This window comes from Lagenorhynchus albirostris, chromosome 19 (genome assembly GCF_949774975.1).
Source record: "Lagenorhynchus albirostris chromosome 19, mLagAlb1.1, whole genome shotgun sequence".
Classification (NCBI taxonomy): Eukaryota; Metazoa; Chordata; class Mammalia; order Artiodactyla; family Delphinidae; genus Lagenorhynchus; species Lagenorhynchus albirostris.
In genome coordinates, this window is record NC_083113.1 from 35,634,643 (window position 1) to 35,660,845 (window position 26,203).

Below are 26,203 nucleotides of genomic sequence, written 5' to 3' on the forward strand. Positions count from 1 at the left end.
ATTATATGAATATAAAGCAACATCATTACCATTCATTTCTTAAGATTACAAAACATGAATCATTTAAAAATTCACTTTGAGTATAATTTCTTAGCGAATGCCAAGCACCCTGTTGTGGTATTTTCAAATTAGCCTGAATATCAGAGTGGACCAATACCACACACACACTACCTCACAAAATATGTCCCCTCTTCATTAACCTGTAGCTGGTGAAGATCATTTGCTTTACTTTTTCCTTAAAGAACAGAAATGCACTTCCTAAGTGAGGTGGGGAGATCTAAATATTTCTTCATCTCTAATAGTTCAAAATAAGCATGAGATGGTAATTCAGGTAATTCAAAGTTGAGGAAGTTATGAGAAGGTTATTAAGTAGGTTGTCAATATTCCTTCATTCTAACTTGTCATTATTATGTCTAACTTCTTGTCATTATTCCTTCATTCATTCTTTCCTTAAGTAAGTAACTACTTAATATGTGTTAGTAGAGGGTAACTTGACATTTTCATTGTTCTCAGGATCCTAAGTGTCAAAGTCATGTTAGTTCATTTATTGTTCCACATGCATTGGCATAGTGCTTACTTTGTGCCAAATTTGAGTGATACAAAGACAAAGTTACACAAGGTTTCTGTTCTCAAGGAACTTACCGCAGTATTCTGTATTCAATACAGATCTCTTGAATTATTTATTGAAACTGTTCTTGTTCTTAAAAAGCTCAAAATATGGAGAGAAATATAAGCAATAACCATGAAATTGCAATGCTATATGGTTCATTCATATAAGATTTTTAAGCCTTTACTAAGTGAGGCACTGTGCTAGATGCTGGGGATATATTGATTGGCAAAACCGTTACGCTTATGGTCAAATGAAGAAAATTAAATATATGAATAGTTGCAATACTAGACCTAAGATCAGAAGCTATTTCTGAGGGCTTCCCTGGTGGCGCAGTGGTTGGGAGTCCACCTGCCGAGGCAGGGGGCGCGGGTTCATGCCCCGGTCCGGGAGGATCCCGCGCGCCGCGGAGTGGCTGGGCCCGTGGGCCTTGGCCGCTGAGCCTGCGCTCCGCAACGGGAGAGGCCACAGCGGGGAGGGGCCCGCGTGCCGCAAAAAAACAAACAAACAAACAAAAAAAACTATTTCTGAGAGGTCATGTATAGGATGTTCTGTCAGCATACCTAACCAAGGTGCTTAATTCAGGGAACAGAAGCAACACATAAATTAAAGAATAAATCAGAGAGTGGGCCAGAGGGGAAGAGCAAACAAAGTATAGGAAATAGGGCCCCTTGGGAGTACTGTTCATGTTGTAGAGTATAGCACAAAGCACCAGAGATAGAAAATTGTAAAAGAAGGTTATAGGAATTAGCTAGGACCTGATCAAAAGGACTTTGTAAACCCTGTTAATGTGTTTGGACTTTATTGGAAAGGCAAAGGGGAATACTGAAGGATTTTAAGCCAGGGAAATTGTGATCAAATTTGCATCTTAGATTGATCCTTTTGGCTACTCTATAGAAAATTGTGTGATACAGAAACTGTTCATACGTGGCTTAGAATGCACAGATAAAGAGGTATGTACTGGAATTCTGAGCAGAGTCTTAGAGCAGTGGTTTTAATGCATGTGCCCAACATCCCCCAACCTTGTACCGTTTATAACATTCTCAGGGTTATTTCTTGGATATGCATAGTAGAGTAAAAAAAGAAAAATAGTGGTGTATCAGTATTGTAAACCAAATCCAAATGTTTAACAAACTCTGTTCCTCCATTTGCAATAGCTTAAGTGCAGAGTCAAGATGCTTATCACAATTAAACCTTAAGAATTTTAAATGTTTCAGTAAATTAATCATCAAATGCCAGCAAAAACAAGACTATTAATACCATGTAGCATTGAACATTATTGAGGGGCTGTGAGGATTATCTCATTTAATCCTCTCATCCTATGAGATATAGACAACTTTTTCTGGATTCATTATTGAGTAAATTGAAATTCAGGAAGATTAAGTAATTTAACCAGTCATACAAGTCGTGAGTGGGAAGGCTGGCATTCAAAACTGGGCTGTTTAACTTCAAATTTGTTTTATTTTCCTTTAAAAAGCAGCAATAAGGCTTACTTTTGTGGAGACTAGGGAAAGAAACTCCTTGTATTCCTCAGTTCCTAAATTTTTGCCTAACGTTTTGATCTTTGAGCTCTTAAATGGGAAAAGATATTGGGATTACATTTTTTCCATCTTTCCATGTAAAGAAGGAATATAGAGGAAGGAAGCCCCCCTATATGAAGCCATGGAAAAGGAACCCCCCTACCACAAACCAGTTTGGGAAAAAAAAAATGAGTTTGAGAACCTGGAAAGGACATATTTTTCCATTAACTCTTGACTCTTGTCACCTGTCTGCAGTTTTCAAACTAGCTTTGGCAAATATGTCCCTTTATCTAACAATGAAAAATTATATTAAAAACCAGATTTAGGGAAATATATAATATTATTATTAAAACTGTAATGTGATCTTATCAACAAATTAGAGTTAAATTCTTGACATATTATATGTTTTATTATGTCTTTGCCCAAGGGAAGGCAATTTGACTTTCTTGACGTTGCTTTCTTTCTCTCTCCTTTCAAAGCCACGATTAAGAACTAATTTATTTAGATCTGGCTGTGATTAGTTGAATGATTCTGCTCCTTGTTGTAATTAATTTTCAGACACTTTAATTGATAGTACCTGTACTATATTTAATGCATTCCAAGGTAGTAGAATAAAAATGTTGCTTGTTGAAATATTCACATATCCACTCCACTAAATAGAATACTGATTTATTCTATATCAACGTTCTGTATTTGTTTTTTATGATTATTATGGAGGAGAATACTTACAGTCAACTGTATGGTTTATTTCAATATATGTTAGGGGAAAAGAAGCAAAATTATTTTGCAAAATAATACAGTGATCCTTCACTTAGAGGCCAGGGCTTGCTAAAAAATCCATAGATGAGCTTTGGTGAAGCCTTTGCAAGTACATATGTACACACACACATACGCATACACACATGCTAACTTGGAGGGAGTTTATTATATAGGTGCATGACATCAAAAATTTTCAGTTTCTATACACTTTCAAACCCTATATTGAATCACCTCTTAAGCTTTTAAAAGTACATACTCAGATAATCAATTTCTAAATTAGAATTCCTAGGACTTATATTTTGAGGCTTATACAAGATTCAAACCCAATATGCATACTGGCATACACCTTACAACAGGAATTGTGCTAGACATATTCAACAGTTACATCTTTTAACTCAGGGGTCCCCAACCCCAGGGCCATGGACTGGTACCGGTCCATGGCCTTTTAGGAACCGGGCCACACAGCAGGAGGTGAGTAGCAGACAAGCGAGCCAAGCTTCATCTGTATTTATAGCCGCTCCCCATCACTTGCATTACCTCCTGAGCTCTGCCTCCTGTCAGCTCAGTGGCGGCATGAGATTCTCATAGGAGCACAAATCCTACTGTGAACTGTGCATGCGACAGATCTAGGTTGCACGCTCCTTATGAGAATCTAATGCCTGATGATCTGAGATGGATCTGAGGCAGTGACGCCAGCTCTGGGGAGTGGCTGCGAATACAGGTTAGCATTAGCAGAGAGGTTTGACTGCACAGAGACCATAATAAATCAGTTGCTTGCAGACTCACATCAAAACCCTATCCGTGAGTGGCAAGTGACAATTAAGCTGCATCTGATGGCAGGCTTTATAGTGGCAAGTACTTCAATTGTACAGCTGCATCTGGGGGCAGGTTTTAAGTCAGAACCCGACATTTATTTTAGTCTGCACATGGCCCGCCCATTATTTTATTTATCACTCCTGTCCACACCTCTTTCGCGCACTGTGTACTTGTCTCAGTCACACTTTTGGTAAGCCCACAAGCTAACCCTAGACAAGATGAGTAAAAAACAAATGTTGCTGGAGGGCTTCTTTGAAAAGGGGGAAAGACCCAGTGATGAGATAGCAGAAGACTCTAAGACTGCCAACAATAAGAAAGCTGCGTTTAAAAGAAAATACCAAGAGTCCTACATAAATTATGGGTTCATTGCAACAGGTGATTCACATTCCCCGAGCCCCCTTTGTATAATATGTGGTGACCGGCTATCCAACGAAGCCATGAAACCTTCAAAAGTGCTCCACCACATGGAGACCAAGCACCCTGCATTAAAAGACAAACCTTTGGAGTTTTTCAAAAGAAAAAAAGCGTAAACACAAAGAACAGAAGCAATTACTGAAGGCTTCATCAAATGTGTCTGCACTGAGAGCATCATTCTTAGTGGCTAACCGCATCGCTAAAGCTAAGAAGCCCTTTACTCTTGGTGAAGAGTTGACCCTGCCTGCTGCTAAGGATATGTGTTGTGAACTTTTAGGAGAGGCTGCAGTTTAAAAGGTGGCACATGTTCCTCTTTCGGCTACCACCATAACTAGACAAATTGATGAAATAGCAGAGGATATTGAGGCACGCTTGTTAGAGAGGATTAATGAGTCACTGTGGTATGCAATCCAGGTTGAGGAGTCTACCAATGTGGACAACAAAGCAACAATGCTTGTTTTTTGTGATATATTTTTCAGGAGGATGTGCGTGAAGATATGTTCTGTGCACTTTTGTTGCCAACCAACACTACATCTGCAGAACTATTCGAGTCTTTGAATGATTACATATCAGGAAAACTGAATTGGTCATTTGTGTCGGTATATACATGGATGGAGTGGCTGTCATGACTGGATGGCTTTCTGGTTTCACTACTCAGGTCAAAGAGGTCACTTCTGAATGTGAGTCTACGCACTGTGTCATCCATAGAGAAATGCTGGCTAGCCGAAAAATGTCACCTGAACTTAACAACGTTTTGCAGGATGTGATTAGAATTATCAACCTCATTAAAGTACATGCCCTTAACTCATGTCTGCTCACACAGCTCTGTGAGGAGATGAACGCAGAGCACACACGTCTTCTCTTATACACAGAAGTGAGATGGCTTTCTAAAGGTAGATCACTGGCCAGAGTTTTTGAGTTACAAGAGCCGCTCCAGAGATTTCTTTTAGAAAAACAGTGATCACTGGCAGCACATTTCAGTGACACAGAATGGGTCGCAAAACTTGCTTACTTGTGTGACATATTCAACCTGCTTAATGAACTCAATCTGTCACTTCACGGGAGAATGACAACTGTGTTCAAGTCGGCAGATAAAGTGGCTGCATTCAAAGCCAAACTGGAATTATGGGGGCGACAAGTGATCATTGAGAATTTTGACATGTTTCAAACATTAGCAGAGATTTTGAAAGAGACTGACCCAGGGTCTTCTTTCTCCCAGCTGGTGCATGCACCTTTCTCAGCTTCCAAAAGAGTTTAAGCATTACTTCCCAACCACAAAACACCCCCGAACTAGGAAGGAATGGATCCGTGACCCATTTGTGGATAAGCCAGGTGAATCGACTTTGTCCGTGCTAGAACAGGATCAACGCTTGAGATCACAAATGACGGTGGCCTTAAAAGTATGCTTGAGACAACTTCAAATCACCATATATTCTGGATTAAAGTCAAGGTGGAATATACTGAGATGGTCACAAAAGCACTGAAAAGCCTGCTTCCATTTCCAACATCCTATCTTTGAGAAGCAGTGTTTTCTGCAGTGACAGCAACCAAAACGAGATCACGGAGTAGACTGGACTTAAGCAACACACCTCACGTGTCACCGTCTCCCGTCACCCCGAGATGGGACCATCTAGTTGCAGGAAAACAAGCTCAGGGCTCCTACTGATTCTGCATTATGGTGAGTTGTATAATTATTTCATTATATATTACAATGTAATAATAATAGAAATAAAGTGCACAATAAATGTAATGTGCTTGAATCATCCCAAAGCCATCCCCCCACCTCCAGTCCGTGGAAAAATTGTCTCCCACGAAACTGGTCCCTGGTGCCAGAAAGGTTGGTGACCTCTGTTTTAACTCTCATAATATCAATACTTTGTGAGGTTGTACTGTCATGACTATTTTTAAGATGAAGAAACAGAAATTAAGTTTTTAACAATTTTTTAGATATGTGTTGATTATTAATTATAGTTTTATTCATTCTCAAACATTTCAGAAGTTCAGATCCTTTAAGAAATTAAGGGAGAGTGTATTTTAAATTTCATATTCCTGATTTTTAATTTTTTTCAGTTAATATCTTCTTGCCTTTTAACATATTTATTTTTCAAGAGAGATTTGTATTATAGGCAAAATATCTTTCTACATTTAGATTCTAATCTGTTGTTCTATTTTTTTCTTAAATATAATATTATTAGAGATTATTATTGGAAATTCTTTTAATTTCCAGGTCTCCTGTTTCCTTCCTCTAAGGGGATATGATGTTACTAACTCATCAATCACTGAATTGTATTAAGTACCACATTACATACTTTTGACATTCGTGATAGTAATCAAGCAACCTGTTCCAGCTAATCTTTCATTGAAGGATCTTCCATGTTATAATATTACACCAAATACTGTATACTTTAAAGTATTATAAAATCATTCCATTTTCTTGCTGAAAGTATCCTGACGGAAATGCAAAACAACATAGAGCAATTTAAATGTCACATTTATTCCTGGCAGTAAATTCTACATTCAGGTAGGTATAGTCTCAGTGAGGTTTCCCTGTCAGTTATCAGCAGTCTGTTAATTGGTTCACCTAAATGACTTTCAGGAAGACTTTCATAGGCATAAGAAACTCGTGGTTCAAGAATTTAGGCAATGCCAGGCAGACTTTTTTTTTTTAATTACTTAATGGACCACAGGGCAACCTCTGTACATTTTTCTTTGAAATTCGATATTTTAGTTCTAGATAACTCGCTCCACACATTAGTGAAAGAATGAAAGTGTCTGTAGAAAGTTAGTATACCTCCGACAGATTTTTCGCAGAAAAATTACAAATGCACGAGAAGGAATAGAAATGTCTAGCCTACAATTACTCAGTAGGTTTCCCACTCCTTCCAGACTTCTCCCAGCCAGGAAGTGTACACTCCTCTGCCACTTTGAAGTTAGGTGTGGTGCTCTGAACTTCTTAGCCCAATGAAACAGGTGAATGAAGTGATATGTGTGACTTCTAGGTGGAAGCATTTAATCACTGATGCTTCATGCCCCATCTCTCTCTTCCCACTGTTCTTCTTAACCTGCAAGCAGGAGTTGATTCAGAGGTGCAATGCTGAGCCATCACATAGAGCAGAGTTGACCTGGAGAATCTTCCAACCCACAGCTGACTCTCTGCGAAAAGGAATTAAAGCTTTGTTGTGTTACGTCGCTAAAATTTGGGGTTGGTTGTTACCTCATCACAATCTAGCCTATCCTGAGAGGTTCTTGCCCTTTACAGGAGAATAGTTCCAGTGTGATACTTTACCATCAATCTTATGCTAAGCGTTTCAAAATAGTCCAAATTTTAATTGAACAAAGCACTCTCTTTTTACAGATTTGAAACAACATACAAACGTCCTCCCTCTTTTCCCCTACATTTCATCTATAACTTTTCCACCGTTATTAATGTCTCTCTCTCTGTTAAGTGTGAAGGCATTAAAATATGTAGTATAACAGAATATATATTTTGAAAACGACACGCAAAATGTATCAAATTTTAAAATGAGAGAGCATCTATCCAATTTGCATGTCCCTTTCATGTAAAAATGTCACTCAGAATATTGGTAATGACAGTCTTGAATCCATGTATATCTGATTCCAAGTTTTATGTTCTTTTTACTAAAATCTAAACATTTTCCTAGCTAATGAAACTTAGCTCCCAAAGTTTTCATGAGGATTAAGTGGGATATGATGTGCAAAGCAACTAGCCCAGAGCCTGGCACCAAGAACTACTCAATAAATGTTAATTTAGCTTCAGAAATACTCAAGATGCCCCTTAAATTTTAATCAGGTGCCCTTACATATTAAAATTATCAAACAGGAATCATTATGGTCCTCAGTGATTAGTGTCTTTCCACATTAGATCATAGTGTTCTTTCCAGACCTTTAAAATGAAATTGCAGCTTAATCCTGCATCCTTTTGTTTCAGCTTGCTAAAATCTGAATCTGTGCCTGGGTTTGCATTATGAAATAACTAAAATTTTCAGTGGACTTTGCTTGCATGAGATTGTTTTCTAGTTGGAACCACTACTTCTGGCATTATACTGATAAGCCATGGAATAGTCTCGTCCCAAATTCCATTTTTGTTAGCAAATTTCCCTCTAAATCACCATTAGAAAACACATACACACACACACACGAACACAGACAGTCTGAATATTCCAACTAATTGAATTTAGATGTACATGCTTTTACTTTTTTTGATCTTCATTTTTGTTATTGATTTTATCTTTAAGGTGTATTTCCAATGTCTCCTAAAAATGCCATTTTATTTTTGTTTCTTACATTTCTAGGCCAAAGGCCAATATCATAGTTTACATTAGATATTGGTTTAGGCAATATATATTAAGGAGAATGATCAAGCAAAACAGTGTGGTGGATGACGTCTTTTATGAAAAATAGCGAGAATTGACAAAGTGCTGTATCATTGGTGATTTCAGCACACCCTGATAGGCTATTTGGTGTACCAAAAGCATGGGAATACTTTATATTAAAAGAGCATCTTCACTTGTCTTGTCTTTTCAAAACTTACTGAGCATTTAGCACTGAGTTTCTACTTGCAGACTAGGAAATGCAGCTAACTAACACCTAGAATATTAGAATCTAAAGTGTCTTAATGACCACTCTTAATATGCCTTTTCAATTTATATAAATGGAATAAAGTTCATGAAGAGACTAAGTGAAATCAATCTGCTGGCTTATTGCTTACAACCAGTCATAGAACTACTTTGCCAGAGGTGGACAGATCTTTCCAGTCCCTGAGCAGAAATAAAACCCTTTTCTGGATACTTCACATGAGTTCTGGACTGCAGCATGGTCTTATGATACCAAGTCCTGCCTATGTAAAATTCTTAAATATGTCTAGAACAAGGTGAGACATAAGTATATCAGAAAAAAGAAATTTAAAAAACCCAACAGCACACAGCAACACATGGTAAAAGACAAACAAACTAGCCATCTTAAGCTATGTCGCTATGTCATTCTTAGTATCCTCCCTTCCCCTCTGGGTTGTTATGATATCAAATGTAAACGCATCATGGAGGGTGAAGAACTTTTTAAATGCAAGCCAGTCTTGGCTTCCCAGGTGACACAAGGGAGTCTAAATATTGCAAAGTGCAATTTGTTGAGTTATGGGGCATAAGGATAAACTTCTGCTTTAAGAGTGTGGACTTTGATGCTAAATTGCCTGGAATTTAATCCTAGCAGCTTCATTTACTAGCTGTAAATTGACCTTGGACATATTCCTTAATCTCTCTGTGTTATGGATTTTTCGCCTGTAAAATAGGACAGTAATATTTTCAATTCATAAACTAGTTGTAAAAAATAAACAACTTAATACATGAAAAGTAATGTGAAGAGTCTGACATAGAGTGTATACAATGTACAATCAAGAAAAGCCAACTGGGCTCTTACAACTTTCATCAGTTTAACTTCATATATTTTAGACTTTCGGTAAGCAGGCCATGTAGCCACTTTTTAATCTCCAGGGAATTCTTGGCTTTTATACTCCCGATAGCTTGGAGCATGGGTGTTCTCATGATAAGAAGACAGCATTTTCAATGTGAAGAATATTCTTCCACAGGGCTCTCACACTGTGGGCAGGCAGCATCCCTCCCTCCCCCCATATATGGTGATCAGGGAATCTGACTGCAGCTTTCGAATCAATTCCAGATTTGACTAATCTTAATTCTTCTATGCGGTTAATACCAGATAGTGATTTATCACTGAACAGAAATCCATTTAATGATGTCAGTCTGATATTATATTTTGATAGATTCCTTTGTTTGACTATTAACAGTACTGGCAAATTATTTAATAATTAGGCGCAGAATTGATTAATAAGGTTTGACTGTTGACAATTAAATGTTACTATTTTAGCTCGGCACTTATTGAAAGTTTGCTGTTAGACTGATGATTTGAATGATACACGCTAATTGATTAGCATCCATCATTCCCTTTCATTTACTCATATGAAATATATTTGTAACCATTGGGTAGTCTATGGTATGCATTCAAGATGTATTCGGGAATCCGATCTGTCCTCAAATCTTTGCTTTTGCTACAGATTATTAAGTAGTTCCACATTATAGACACAAAGAATGACTTGGGATTCAAATTAAAGCAAGTTTAAATAGACTGCAAAAGCCTTCCTCAGCAGACTGATTCTACATTAAATACCCACATTAATGCACACCACCATTCAGGCTGAGAAGCCACCATTTTCTAGACTGTAAGCGATAATGTCTAAAGAGCATACAGTTTACATAAAATATATTAACTGCATACCATATCACTGCATATATGTTTAAGATCAAAATAAAAACTTGCTTAGCCTAGTATCCTTTAGTAATTATGACCAATATCCAGCAGATCATACTCAAATTGATCTTAAAAGATAACTATTGTTATCTAAGCTTTAAAACATTCATTCATCCAGTCAGTTGTCTATTATTCATTCATTCAACTCCTTTCTAGACTCTGATACCTGCTTATTAATTATCTCTTTAGCAGTCATCCCCTTTTTCTTCTTAGTACTAATCTATATTTTCTAGTCAAGCAACTTGCCACATACTCATTTTAGGTGTGGGTCCTGGTTAGCTTAAGCCATCATCCTGGCCCCAGTAATAGTAAGTTCAGGCTGAATTTGTGAAAGGCCGCAATTCACAATGATGAGGTAACAGCTCTTACCATCTCTATATCAAATGCCACATACAGCACACGTCTTCGGAAAGCAAAAGTTCCCGGAGATAAACAAGGAAAGATAACAGAAATACAATCAACAAAGGAGACTACCATAATAATGGTTAATGTTACTACATGTTGGCATTTATCACTTTATTTTATGTCAGATCTCTATTGTCATGATAATGTTGCATAACAAACGAAAACCTCAGTGGCATGATAAGCACTTTTTGCTTGGGTGTTGGCGGTGGTCAGCTGGGCAGCTCTTCTCTTCTTTGCTTGGTTTGCTCAGCTATCTGGGGGTTGGCTAACTGTTAGCTAAGAGGGCCTTGATTGGAATGATAGAGTGACTCATCTCTGATCTGTGTATCTCTCACCCTCCTTCTGGGATTACTGGGCTAGCCTAGGCATTTCCTTCTCATGGTGATAGAAAGGGAAAAATGAGCAAACCCAGTAATTCTTCCAGTCCTCTCTTGGTGCAATGCTTGCTAAAATTCAAATGGCCCAAATATGGGGTCAGAGAGGGAGGATATTACAGAGTTATAAGGTAAAGGGTGTAAACACATGAAGTGTTTAGGAATTGGAACCATTATTATCATCTACAACATATTTTATTTTTTAAATGCTGCATTACAAAAAAAAAAATTCTGTTACAACAATGATCTCAGTTTGGTCTTGTTTTTATTCCTCACCGACAATTCTCTACTTTACATCTTCTACTCTCTATTTCATGGTTACTATTCTGTGCCCTTTAATTAAGCTACCCCACATGTACATTTTTCTTGTCATTGGGGCCAGCTGAGTACATGGTTTGTGGGAGAAGGATGTTTTCCTTGCTTGGAAGGCTGCTGCTTCTGCAAGGAAACCAAGGTGAAACAGAGAAAAGGACCATATGAAAAGAAGTCTGGATTGTGGATTTCTATTTCTGAAATCCTATAGCTTCCACTTAACATTTTAAGTTTAGGAACGTGCTTATATACTTCCATCCCAAGACTCTTCCAATTTGCAATGAAAGCCTAACATTCTTAGCTTGAAGTACTGTTAGGGAGGTCATATTTGATAACATATCTGAGATTTCAAGGCTAGCATCTGGTCTAATATGTGATAAACAAATGGCTGGTTTTTTTCCTCAGCTCTCCCTCTTTGTGTAGATAGAAACATATATAGGTTACTTTTTCTAGCAGGTGTGCTAGCCTCATGCTTAAAAAGAATTTAGTTCAATACAAAAAAAGCTGTTCTACTTTTCTTCCACTTCAGAAACTATCAACAGGATACAATTATGAGCAATACTTTGCATTTACATATCCAACTCTTCTAATCTCTTTTGATTTTTAATTGTATCTTTTTTTTTTTTTTGGCTGTGTTGGGTTTTCGTTGCTGCACGCGGGCTTTCTCTAGTTGCGGCGAGCGGGGGCTACTCTCTGTTGTGGTGCGCGGGCTTCTCATTGCGGTGGCTTCTCTTGTTGTGGAGCATGGGCTCGTGGAGCATGGGCTTCAGTAGTTGTGGCACATGGGCTCCGTAGTTGTGGCTCATGGGCTCTAGAGCGCAGGCTCAGTAGTTGTGGCACACGGGCTTAGTTGTTCCACGACATGTGGGATCTTCCCTGACCAGCGCTCGACCCATGTTCCCTGCATTGGCAGGTGGATTCTTAACCACTGTACCACCAGGGAAGCCCTAATTGTATCTTTTACTACTTGATGCCGAAGTGCTTTTCTTTCTAGCATCTTCCAAGAAAGGTATGTAGGGACAGGTACATAAAAAGGTAGTCTGTCTCTTGTATTTGGGAACTGTGTCTTGTCATCTGCTTTTATGAGCACTCGCTTACCTGTTAGGAACCCATGTGCCCTCCAGCCACAAGTTCCACACGGAAGCTTCTAATAAGATGAACTTTGCTCTAGGATTTCTGTTTTGCAGATCAAGTATTTCCTGCCTGCCAAGGTCATCCTTCCTGCTCCAAGTACTAATTTGTGCTGCACTTGATCCACTCATATTATTGATAGTGGAGTCCCCGGTACATTTTATATTGACATATTACTAACGTATGAACTGTAACATTAAATTTCCAATCTAATCAATCAAATAGCATACATATGCAGTAGATGCTTGGCTAGTAAAAAGAGTAATTGCCATGCGCAATGAAAACCAACTCTCTCTAAGGTGAAATATTGCATGTCTCCCACAGAAAGATGGAAGCCTGAACACTCTGTTAAGCTAATGACTACTTTTGCCATTCAACCATATGGATTGCCTTTAAGACAAACCAAAATGAAGATTAAAGGCATGTAAAATCAACTCTCTATTAAAGTAGTTAGGGCTTTTCTCCAGATTCTCCAGGAAAATTATTCAATCTGTTGCAAAACCAGGCACTTGTCTCCCAGATGGTGTCCAGAAAATATCTGAGCAAACATTTCTTCCTGCTCTGTGTAACAAAACAGGCATGTTTTTGATTCTCTGTGCTTGATTATGCATCTGAAGACATTTACACGGGAAGGACCTTGTAGAGTGCTGTGGATTTGCATTGTAAAAATCCAAAGTGGTATAATATATACTCTGAGAGCAAACCTGAAGTTATGAAGTAAAAGATGATGCTGTTTTTTGAGATGTACTATATGCCTGATTTGTTGGTTAACCCTTTTTTCTCAAAAGCAATCTGTATTTGGCTGATCAGAAAGTAAGACCATGAGTCTCTGATTGTTGATACTCTCTTGTTAATTAGTGTGGACCTGATTGCTTTTTTGGAGGCCTATTATGAATTAAATTGTTGGTGATAAGATACATGCTTTTAATTATTCCTGAGGAAATTTTGAACAGAAAGACCTTTCGTATTTGAACGGATGCCCAGAAAAAAAATTTAAATTTTTTCTGTATGTGTAGTAAATATATTTGTTGACATATTTAGGGAATAGTGACTGTTGGTGAATGCTACTGGGCATAAAAGGCTACATTATCCTACTTCTTTTCTACCAGTTTTTGCCTGAGTCTCCTTGCCGCCTTCATGTCTGTCACTCATTCTCTTCCTCTTTGACTTGAATAATTCCATATATCCTCAAGCTCATGTCAGATGTTCTTATTCCAGGAAGATATTTCTCATCACTTAGAACTGAGTTAGGTGCATGTTATTTGCTTCCAAGTTACCAGGAACATACATGTCCCATGGACTTACCTCAAGAAGCTAGTCTATCAGGAAGACAAATGTACCGTATTTAAATATTTAAATTGGTTATTTATCTTTCATTTCTGTAGCCTGTTCCCCGGGGGGAAAAAATTGGCTCATGAAAACAACTTAGAAAATTTTGTTTGTTTGCTTACTTGATTAATTTGTTGACTATAGATCCATGCAAAATGATGAATAAATGAATGACCTAGTCTAGGTAAGTCATGAGTGGAACACAAATTAGATAGATAGATAGATAGATAGATAGATCTGGAATTCCAGCTTCTGCTCTTACATGTAAAGAGTTTGGAAGGCACTATTCCCCTCTTTACCAGAAAAAAGCTGAACAAACTGAAAATCAATGACTTTTCTTAGCTCAATCAGAGAACTGAGGTCACATAACAAATCACCACCCCCAAAACTAGAGAGACAGGCTAATACAGAGACTGCATAGCAACATACCTTTAGCAGAAGCCACTGAAGCCAGTAACTTGTCAGGACACATAAGCAGTGTTGCTAGAGGTTGAGTGCAGACAAAGCTAAAAACTCCCGGGGGAAGAGGGCAGCCTAAGGAAGACCTCCACGCTTTCATGAGTTTTACCCCCAGAAGCTCCACCAGTTTCTCATGATGAAGATTGGAGAAAAATCCCTTCAAGTTTGGCTTCAGTGATGATGGAGGTAAAAGTAACCTCATCCTTGAGGGAAAAAAAAACATTTTGACATATTCCCAGAGCTTTTGCTATTAATAAAACAAAGGCTTACCCAATGAGGTGAAAAAAAAAACCTCAGCAAAGGCTTATCTGTTTTGATAAGGAAGTAAAATTACCCAACTGCAGCCTCCTGTAGCCTTTCTGTCTCACTTAAGAAGGAAAAAATAAAAACAAAAAACTGAGAAGTACTTGTGAAGGTCATATCACATAAACACAGGACAACTAAAAGTTTGAGACCTAATTGTAGGATTATAGGACCCTTCCCTTTCCCCCCAAACTTACCACCACAAGAACAGGGCTCCTGTATAATACACTGAGTTCCAGCTAAAAGAACTGCAAGGCTAGGGCTCTTAAGAAGGAGCTTCTAGGGAGGGAGGACCTGGGAACACTCTTTTATGAGTTACGTATACTACCTGTGAAGTGGCATAATGGTATATGAAAGTAGATTTAAATTATTAGTAAATGTATGTTACAAACACTAGGACAGCCACGTGTGGTTTTTTAAAAGTAAAATTCATATTCTAAGATCTGAGAATAAATTAAATTATGTAAACTTCTCATTTAAAACCATAAATTAAAAAAAAAGGGTGGGGGAAGATTTAAAAAGAAACAAAGAACAAGTACAGCAAATAGAGAACATTTAAAGCACAATAGATAGTAATCTATCTAAAGTGATATAAGTAATTACTTTAAATGTGAATAGCTTAGATACACCGATTAAAAGACAGAGACTGTCAAAGTGGATAGAAAAAAAAACCCGCCTATATGTTGTCTACAAAATAGCCCACTTTAAATATAAAGACAGAGATAGGTTAAAAGTAAAAAGATAAACTCTCATTCATTGCTGGTTAGAATACAAAAATGGTACAGCCACTCTAGGGACAGTTCGGCAGTTTGTTACAAAACTAAACATACTCTTACCATATAATCCAATCCAGAAATTGTGCTCCTTAGTATTTACCCGAAGGACTTGAAAACTTATATCCATACAAAAAACCTGCATATGAATGTTTATAGTAGCTTTATTTATAATTGCTCAAACCTGGAAGCAGCAAACATGCCCTTGAAAAGGTGAATAAATAAACTGTGGTATGTTCATACAATGGCATATTATTCAGCTCTTAAAAGAAATATGCTATCAAGCTATGAAAAGACATGGAGAAACCTTAAATGCACATTGCTTAGTGAAAAAAAAGCCAGTCTGAAAAGGCTATGTACGGTATTATTACAACTATATGACTTTCTGAAAAAGGCAAACTATAGAGACAGTAAAAAATCAGTGGTTCCCAGGGATTCAGGGGAGGGCAAGGGGTGCATATGTGGAGCACAGAGGATTTTTAGGGTCGTGAAACTATTCTGTATGGAATTTTAATGCTCTATGAACCTAAAATTACTCCTTTAAAAAAATATAATGGTGTATATACATCATCTTGCATTTGTTAAAACTCCTGGAGATCTACGACACAAATAGTAAACCTTAACGTAAACCATGAACTATAATAATGAGAAGAATGTATCATTATTGGTTCTACAACTGTAGCAAGTGTACTACACTAATGCAAGATGTTAACATGAGGGGATACTGTGTAGGCATGGAGAGTGGGTAGGGGTTGGTAATATAGAACTCTTTGTATTATCCATTCAATTATTCTGTAAATCTAACACTGTTCTAAAAATAGTCTATTAATTATTAAAATGATATATTCAAAATGTTGACTTTAAAATTATATAGGAGTTACCAAAAAAAAAGGTTTTTAGTGCAATTTTAGTTTTCTCCCGCTCTTAATCCTCCCTCAGACAAATGGATTCTCTACCGAATAGCCAAATCAGCAATTAAAATGGGAAATAAATCTTTTTACCCCACATTTAATGGTAATAGAGTTGCATTGAGAGGAGAAATATATCAATGCTTTAAAATTATATTAATGTGTTTTTCTGAAAGATACATAAAATTTTAATACCATTGAAAAAAGTTTTCCATATTATCATAACTCATTATATATATATATATATATATATATATAATTTTTCCCTAGAAACATTTTTTTCCAGTGACTTAGGTAATACAACAATATATAAGCTATAATCCCTTAACAGGGGATTCATATTCAAGGTGAAATAACACACACATAAATAACTAGGTGTAATTTGCTGTATTGTCACATATACCTAATTTAATTACATCACTATGTTAATCTCATAAGTAATTTAAAATATCTTTTCTGAATGAAAACAATATTAGGCATATTATGGAGTAGAAAGGAGACCCTCTGTGCTTTTTAAAATGAATTAAAAGACATTAGTGGAAACTACGGCTTGGGCAAGGTGATTGGCCAAGGAAAGTTATATCCCATACTTCTCTGGGTGATTTTGTCATTCTCTTATGCCTTTAGGGATATATTTATAGGGCCAGTTTGAAAATAACTGATGATAGCCAAATATTAAAGCATAAAATGGTCTGTATGTCTATATGTGTGTGCACGTGTGTGTGTGTATATAGACATGTTTATATATATATGTGTGTGTATATATATCATATGCTCAGAAGGGATGCAAAGGTGAATGTCTACAAGACAGGAGTTGAAGGCAAAGGGTACTGTAAATGTCCCATGAGGAAGAATAGATTCTAGAGTGTGAACAACCACTAAACCATCAGAAATGTTCCAATATGAAATTTACATGACAAATGATTCACTTTGGATCACTGACCTTAAGAATACAATAAGTTGTGGCTTTGTAGGTGAAGAAGGGAGGAGAACCTGGCCTGGTGGTAGAACATCCCATTAGAAGTCTATTGTAGTCATAGGGATATAATGTACAGCATTTTGACTAAGTTAATAATACTGTATTGCATATTTGAAAGATGTTAAGAGAGTAAAGCTTAACGGTTCTCATCACAAGAATAAAAGATTTTGTAACTGTGTATGGAGATGCATGTTAACGACTTATTGTGGTGATCATTTTGCAACAGATAACAAATATTTATTCATTATGTTGTACACCTGAAGCTAATATAATGTACGTCCATTATACCTCAATTTTTTAAATTAAATTAAAAAAAGAGTATATTTAAAAAGGAGTCTATTGCAGTTAATCAGTTGAGATTAAATACGAATGATTTAATTAGAATAGATAACAGAGATAAAGAAAATGAAGGATGTATCTCTAAAACATCTGAAGTAAAAGCAAATGGATTTAGCTACTGATAGAGCCCTTGCCTTCTATGTCCAAAAGTGACTGTATCTTTCACTTGGGTAGATTTGGTGCTTTTATATCCAGCTAACTAGATGAATTTTCTAGATGATTTTGTACTTGGAATGGCATTGGTCAATGGTGCACGTATTTCAAACAGATACCCTTGAAAATCATTATTCCTCCTCTACCTATGGACCTTTAATTTAAATTTTAGTAGCCACTGGAATTAAGCATGTTCAGTTTTTGAATATCCATCTGATAGAATAATTTACAACTGAGGAACTTAAGAATTAATAGGGAGGGCCTTCCCTGGTGGTCCAGTGGTTAAGACTTTGCCTTCCAATGCAGGGGGTGCGGGTTCGATCCCTGTTCTGGGAACTAAGATCTCACATGCCTCGTGGCCAAAAAACCAAAACATGAAACAGAAGCAGTATTGTGACAAATTCAATAAAGACCTTAAACATGGTTCACATCAAAAAAAAAAATCTTTAAAAAAAGAATTAGTAGGGGAAATAGGGTTAGAAAGCCATGTTCTATGAGAAGCTATTAAAGCACTTTTAAATAGGAATTTATGATTATTTAGTATTATATTGCTTTTTTTTTTTTGCTTTAGTAAAGATGCATTTTCTACATCTTAATGCATGGGACCTATTATCCTTAACCTAAATTATATTTATTATACTTACGTAATACAAGCTCTTGAGCCTTGACAATAGATGAAAGTTTTTGCTGTTATTACATCTTACGAATCATCTAGAGATTTATTTCAGAAATGACTTCCAGCATTACCCAATATCCTTAACATTTTATATAGTTTTGTGAAAGGATCATGAGAAGATATGCTCCTCTGTTTTATTTTTCTTTCTTTTTAATAGTGTAGAGGTCTCTTCAAAGGAAAAAATACTCTGCAATGTGATAGCTTTACATTAACACAATTACAAATCTCTTGTGACAGAGGCAAACTTTTCATGATTTCCTTGCTTTCTCAAGCCATTTGGACCTACCTGAGAGGTGAAAACAGAGATCGGGTCTTGAGCACAGGTTATGACATTTGGCAGGCAAGAGAAAACGGGGAAATGCAATGATTTCATGAATGAGAGGTCAAAAGAATTTGGCAAGTAATGGAATGTGTATGGTACCAGATATAATAATAGAGAGAACAGCAAAAGAGAAAAGACTCAATGACTACAACAGAATTTCAAACTTGGATGATTAGTCTTAGGAATCCAAGAGGAAGAACAGGATTTGTGGGAAAATAAATTCTTTTTTGGATATGTTGACTTTGATCTAATTAGAAATAACTAGAAGAGAATTAGAGGTAGAAATACTTAGTGGAGGACTGGAGATGTGGATAAGAAGTCAGCTCCATAATGGGAGAAGAAATTATATTACTGGTTAACTGCCTTAAGGAAGAAAGCTTAGAGAGAAGGAAATGGTGGGAAATTTTACGTATTATAATTATATGTCATAAAAGATACTAAAGTAATTAAAGGAGCTTTGAAACACTTCTATAGCAAAATAAGTAGTTCCTTAAGAACTATAGATCATCAACACCAGTACAGACTATCAATACCAGATTGCATCCTGTTGAAAAATCAATTGTTTAAACATACTGAAGAGTTTGAAACGCTGATACAAAATGTCATTGACTAGAATTATATTTTATTTATTGAACTGATTCCATCAAGATACAATAAATTCTGAATGTTGCTGATAGGACTTGTAAACTTATCAGGCTATTCAACCATTTTGTTCAAAGAGACTAAGGGAAGGAAAGAGATTTATAATTTCATGGTTCAATGACACAATGAATACTATTAATATAATTAGTCATTATTAAAGTAACACTCTGTACTGGAAACAATAGGGATTCTTTTAGGAGTATGGGGTTTTTCAGTGCTGCCTAAAATGTTTTCATAAATTAAATATGTCACAGATCTCTAATTTAAGAATTCATGGATGCTTTTCTCTTAGGTATGCTTAGACTTTAAAAAAAATATTCCCTTGGAATATTGTTCTAAAAAGACATATAACTAAATCAGGTGGAGATGACTGCATAAAAAATAGAGGCATTAAAAAGGAGTTTAAGACACATTTTACTTAGCCCTGAAATTACTAAATAAAAGTGACTTGGTTTGATGATCCTATTTGACTTATATAAATGTCTTTGAAAAGAAAAAATATGCCCTCCCGAAGAGATGCAGTCTCTTTCTTAAGTAAAGCAAATTGTCATGAAGAATGCCAACTTTGTGATTGCTGCATGACTGAAAACGTTCATGTACTGAAGTTAATAATGAACAGTGGGGACTTCCCTGGTGGCGCGGTACTTAAGAATCTACCTGCCATTGCAGCGGACACAGGTTCAAGCCCTGGTCCGGGAAGATCCCACATGCCGCAGAGCAACTAAGCCCGTGTGCCACAACTACCGAGCCTGCACTCTAGAGCCTGTGAGCCACAACTGCTGAGCCCACGCACCACAACTACTGAAGCACGTGTGCCCTAGAGCCCGTGCTCCACAGCAAGAGAAGTCACCACAATGAGAAGGCCACGCACCGCAACGAAGAGTAGCCCCTGCTCACCGCAACTAGAGAAAGCCCACGCACAGCAACAAAGACCCAATGCAGCCAAAAATATAAATAAATAAATTTTTAAAAATGAATGGTGGAGGGCTTCCCTGGTGGCACAGTGGTTGAAGTCCACCTGCCAATGCAGGGGACACGGGTTCGTGCCCCGGTCCGGGAAGATCCCACATGCTGCGGAGCGGCTGGGCCCATAAGCCATGGCCGCTGAGCCTGCGCGTCCGGAGCCTGTGCTCTGCAACGGGAGAGGCCACAAGAGTGAGAGGCCCGCATACCGGAAAAAAAAAAAAAAAGGATGGTGGAAAATTCAAAAATGAATGAAGAAAGAAGCAGAATTTATATATATATATATATATATATATATATATATACACACACACACACACACATACATATAAAGTACATAACAGTTAATTTTTTTAACTTGAGAGTTTTTTACCATGTCCTCTTTAACGTATATAAATTGAATACATTCCATGTGTCCTGCAGTTCCTAGAAATACAATGATGAAAGATTGATATGATCTCTTCAAGCCTGGCAAACATATAATTTCCTTCATATCAAGAAAGGCATTGAGATATGGATTAAGCTCCTTCAGTATTGCCTTGGCCAGTAATAACAGCTGATCTACTTGTCTCTCTGTACTTTGGGGAATGGTAAGGACTGAAGGGCATGTGATAGACCATGATTTGTCTTTTTGCTTAAGTCCTACAATGATGTGGGGATGCTCATCACACAGACAAACAGTTATAAACTTTCTCTTCACATAGGTTGATTCAATTTTATTTTGATCCCTAAAGCCTTCGTGGGCTCAGGATTCATGTACCTAAATAAACATTGCCCAATCTGTTGTCAAAACCAGAGCTGCAGAACTGAAATCATCTCCACTATGTAGATACGTAGAAATCTACAAATTTGTTCACGTCTATGGGAGCAACATATAATTCTGCCACTTATAAAGAAAAATACCTAAACTATTGCTCTTAAAACCAATTTTTCTCTTCTTTCCATTCCTTATTTAAGCCTTTTTTGGATCTCCCCTTATAATCAGAGGTATTATAGACCCATCAAAGAGACTTTGCATAGATAAAATACAAAGATAAAGAATCTGTTGAGGGCTTCCCTGGTGGTGCAGTGGTTGAGAATCTGCCTGCTAATGCAGGGGACACGGGTTCGAGCCCTGGTCTGGGAGGATCCCACATGCCGTGGAGCAACTGGGCCCATGAGCCACAACTGCTGAGCCTGCGTGTCTGGAGCCTGTGCTCCGCAATGGAAGAGGCCATGATAGTGAGAGGCCTGTGCACCGCGATGAAGAGTGGCCCCCGCTCGCCACAACTGGAGAAAGCCCTCGCACAGAAACGAAGACCCAACACAGTCAAAATAAATAAATGAATTAATAAACTCCTACCCCCAACATCTTAAAAAAAAAAAAATCTGTTGGTTCCATAGGTAAAATACAAAGCCCTTAAAACAAAAGTATAAGGATAATTCAGTGAGATCTATGAGGAGTTTATATTTCTTACATTGTATAAATGTGCTCTATGTTGTAGGATGAATCCTTATAAGATAATATATTGCATATTATATTTCTCTAGCAAGACATATTAATTGCCTGGGAGTTGAAGAACAATCGTACAAGAGATGGAGCTTTTATTGCCCAGCCAAATAAACAATTACAGAGAGACTATTTACTGAAGGCCATGTTTATGAATAATATGGCAGGAATTTGTCCAAAAGCATTAGACTGTCTAGCAATAGTTTTTATTTTGTGTTTAAATATTTAAGTTGAATTTTTTAGTGTGCTGGTTCTTTGAATTTTATTAAATATATGTAAAATCATAATTGTTTTCTTGGCTTAAAAATGTTTCAGTTGCCTGCTATTTCTTAATAGAAAAAAATTTAAAACCTCTCTCCATATTAATTGCACTGCAGTTTTTCAAGAGAAAAAAAATAATGACTAAAAATATTTCTTTACAGTTTTAGTTTTCTGAAATTTTTTTCTTTTTAGATATGCAGCTGAAATCGTTAAGTCCATGTGAATATTTGACAATGATTGGTCTGTCTAATATGATGACCCCGGTGGATAATTTTGACTCCAAAGAATAATTGCTTAGTAAAGCTATTTTTCTTAATTATGGGGTCAACTAACTCATACTTGCACTCATACAGTCTCCCTATATGAATAAATCTAAAATTTAGTGATTTTTCTTTATAATTAATTTACTTAAGTGTTCTAACATGTTATTGCTAAAAAGTGCGAAGTTGACAAGCGTTGCCAAGAAGCCGAAAGATAAATGCAGATTTAAAAATCAAAACAGAATTTCACTGGATTAATGTGGCTGGTATGCCTAATGCATCCCCCATAGTTTATACTGTGAATTAGGTACTTAAAGAATATCAAAAAAGCTTAATGGCTATTTTCAAAAACTATGGGTCTAAACAAAGATATTTTAATATTTATGGCTATTCATAAATATTAAGTAGAGTGAGAATTCCCCACTAAATAGCAGCTCTTGAGCTATACGCATGAAATCTTAATTTCCAAATGCCATTCCCAACTCTTGCAAATGCTGCAATTTTTCTTGCTAAACTATCACATGAAACTATAGCATAGGTTGAGGCTCCAGTTGGTAGTAATTTTCTTTCTTTACTTTCTTAGAAACCAAGAAGAATTATGTGGATGGAAAACTTGTGTATCAGTGTGTCTGATACCCAGAGATGCTTATGATGGATCTGTTGTCATTAAAAGAACACACCTGCTAATGGTGGTGACAGACAAATTAGCTTTAAGCCATCCATACATGCAGTTCACCCCATATATCTCAAATATGCACATTCTCCTTATTTAATGATAAAAAGATTACCAAGGCACTTTATAACTAATATTTTTTAAAGATACTAACTTGCCATGCTTAACAGTCATATTTCTGCCCCTGTTCCAAACATCATAAACAGGACAAAGGACACTATAATTGGTTCAGTGTAGGAAAATGTGCCAAACCCTGTGGTCAGGGAATCAGGATTTATAACCAAAAAAGATATGGATTTGCCAGGCAGCCAAAGACAGAGTGGTATAATTTAATCAATCTATTAGTTTTGTTGTTGATTTCTAATATTGCTCATTTTGTTATAAATTTGCTACACTAAACTCAAAATAAAATTTAAAAATAAAATAAATTTCCAGCTGATTCCAAATAGCTGGTACATTGGCATAATGGTAAGTGACAAAGACCATTTTTCAGGCTTCAATATTCCTAAAATAAGAGAAGAATCAGAAGAAACAGAGTTTAAGAGGGTTACAATGCTTAAGCATAGCCTCAAATTCTGTGTTTATCATGTGACTCATGTAAAATCTGTAGGTTGTGTTTTAAGCCTTGGAATTTTAGGCCAGAACTTGCTATTGTGCCCTGCGTAAAACAATTCATTTAATCGTCATAATTTTTGGAAATTAAGGCAAACAACAAAAAATAGCATGTCTATAAAATGAATATGATCAAAATTCAATTCTGCCTAAGATAGGGATCACAGTTAATGTTATTGAGTTAAGAGGTAGGAAGACCAACAGAGAAGCTACATTTTTCCAGATTGCTAAAACTAAAAGAAGAGAAAAATAGAATGCCTAAGCAACCCAGGAGATTTTCTAACTTGAGGATTGTGAAGGATGTTTGCTGATACAGATCGCTACATGAGATAAACCTGGTTTTATGTTTCTATTTACATATTAATTGTAATTCAACTATGGCATAATTAGGGAGACTCAATACAAGGTTGTATAAAAACACCAACTGCATAAACAATAAGTATTGGGCTTTTGAGGATTGATACAAAGTTTACTTAAAATGCTGTCACAGTCTTGTCTCTTGATTTTATTCATGCATAGTTTCCATTTTAATGATTGATTTATTATTTCTCATAAATTGAAATGAAGCTACTTTTGGCAGTAAGTCTCTTTCATTCCATTATAATTTCATATCGAAAAATTTTCCTTGAGGGCTTTAGACATCGCAGTTAGTGACTTTTTTTCAAACAAGGGAGTAGAATAAACAGAATGTCTATCACAGAAGGTGGGAAATTATTTGTTTTATGCATGGAAATTAGAATAGTATCATGCTAAATTGATATGTTATATTCTTTAGGGGGTCAAAAAATAAAATTAAAATATTTAGAATTTCACACACAAAAACAACTATAAAAAGGAATTAGATCTAAACTTTATATAAGTGCAATACATAAATACTAAACAAATATCAAGTTATTTATTGACCATTCCAAGTTGACTTTGTTATTTAAACGAGTCATTGTGCATGGGTAATGAGTTGATTTTAAATCACAGAATTTTTGCAAATATTTTGATTATTTAAAAATATGACTTATTAAACATACAAAAGATGATAGAAATCTCAGTGTAATATAAGATGTACTCAGGAGCAAAGGAGGCGCTAGGTGATGACTTTCCAGGTGGTTGTGAGAAGCAGGTAAATAGGAAATCTGAAGCTATTGAACTGAGGAAGTGGAGAATGAAGACGTCTACCTCTTTTTTGGCTTCAGTCATTTTTCTTTCTCTCCCATTTTATCCTCTTTTAAATATTCTTGACTGATTTTTCTCTTCATTTATTTTTATCTCTTACTTTTTTCCTCGATGGTAGCTCTTTTTCCAGAATCTATTAACTGGGTATAAAATACAGTGGAATATTCCTTCGATATGTGCAGAATGAGTATTGTTTGGGAATTGGTGGGAGTGCATATAGGGATGGGATGTAAATGTGTGAAGTATTTACTATGAAACAATAGTAGAAGTGACAGTATGGTCATGCTGCCATTTCTGTCCTACTTTGTAAAATGACCACTTTATTTGCTCAGTAGAATAACCTCTACAACTGGCTATCGTAAACAGTTTGTGCCCTGTGCCCCCATGAAGAGTGTACTAAAGTCTAAGCATCCCTTCTCAGGATACTTTATAAATACGTAAAGTAAAATACATAGGATTACAAAGGAAACCAATATGTCCAATGCACTGATCAAAATACTAAAAAAATGCAAATTTGTAATCTAATCATATGTGGGTGTTTTAAATTGAAATATTAAGTAATCTGGTCCAGCTGTGTTATAATAGCAATTATAATTTTAAAATAGTGATGATGTATGTAGGGGAGCAAAACTTGCCACCCTCAATGTCTCTTTGGCCTGCAGCTTATTTCAAGCTGAAAACAATCAAGGCCCAGAAGAGTCAGGAAGAAACTTTGACTTTCCCCCTAATTGCCTAAAAGGATGTAGATAGAGGACCTGTTCCAGGAAGGGAGCTATCACCATAGATAACTATAGTACGAATGAGGTGGGCAAACAGGGAGGAACCCAGCAAAGTCAGTTTGTTAAAATTCCTCTTTGTGCCCCATTGTCTCTGCAGGGCTCAGCAAACGTTTTTTTATCAAACATTTGCTTTTCTGTCTCTGTGTGAATCACCTTCCTTCCATTTGAGGGCCAAACCACTACTCCCAACATCTTTTGTCTTTAGCTGAAGATGGTATTTAAGGTGAAGATTTTAGCCATTTTGATGAGTTACTCAGTTATCCTGAGTCTCTCCCATGTGTACATGTTACTAAACTTTTGTTTGGTTTTTTTCCTGTTAATTTGTCTTATGCCAATTTAAGTTTTAGGCCAGCCAGAAGAACTTAGAAGGGTAGAGGAAATTTTATTTTTCCTCAACAATGACATTAATGATATTTATAGATACCTACACAGCTGTAAT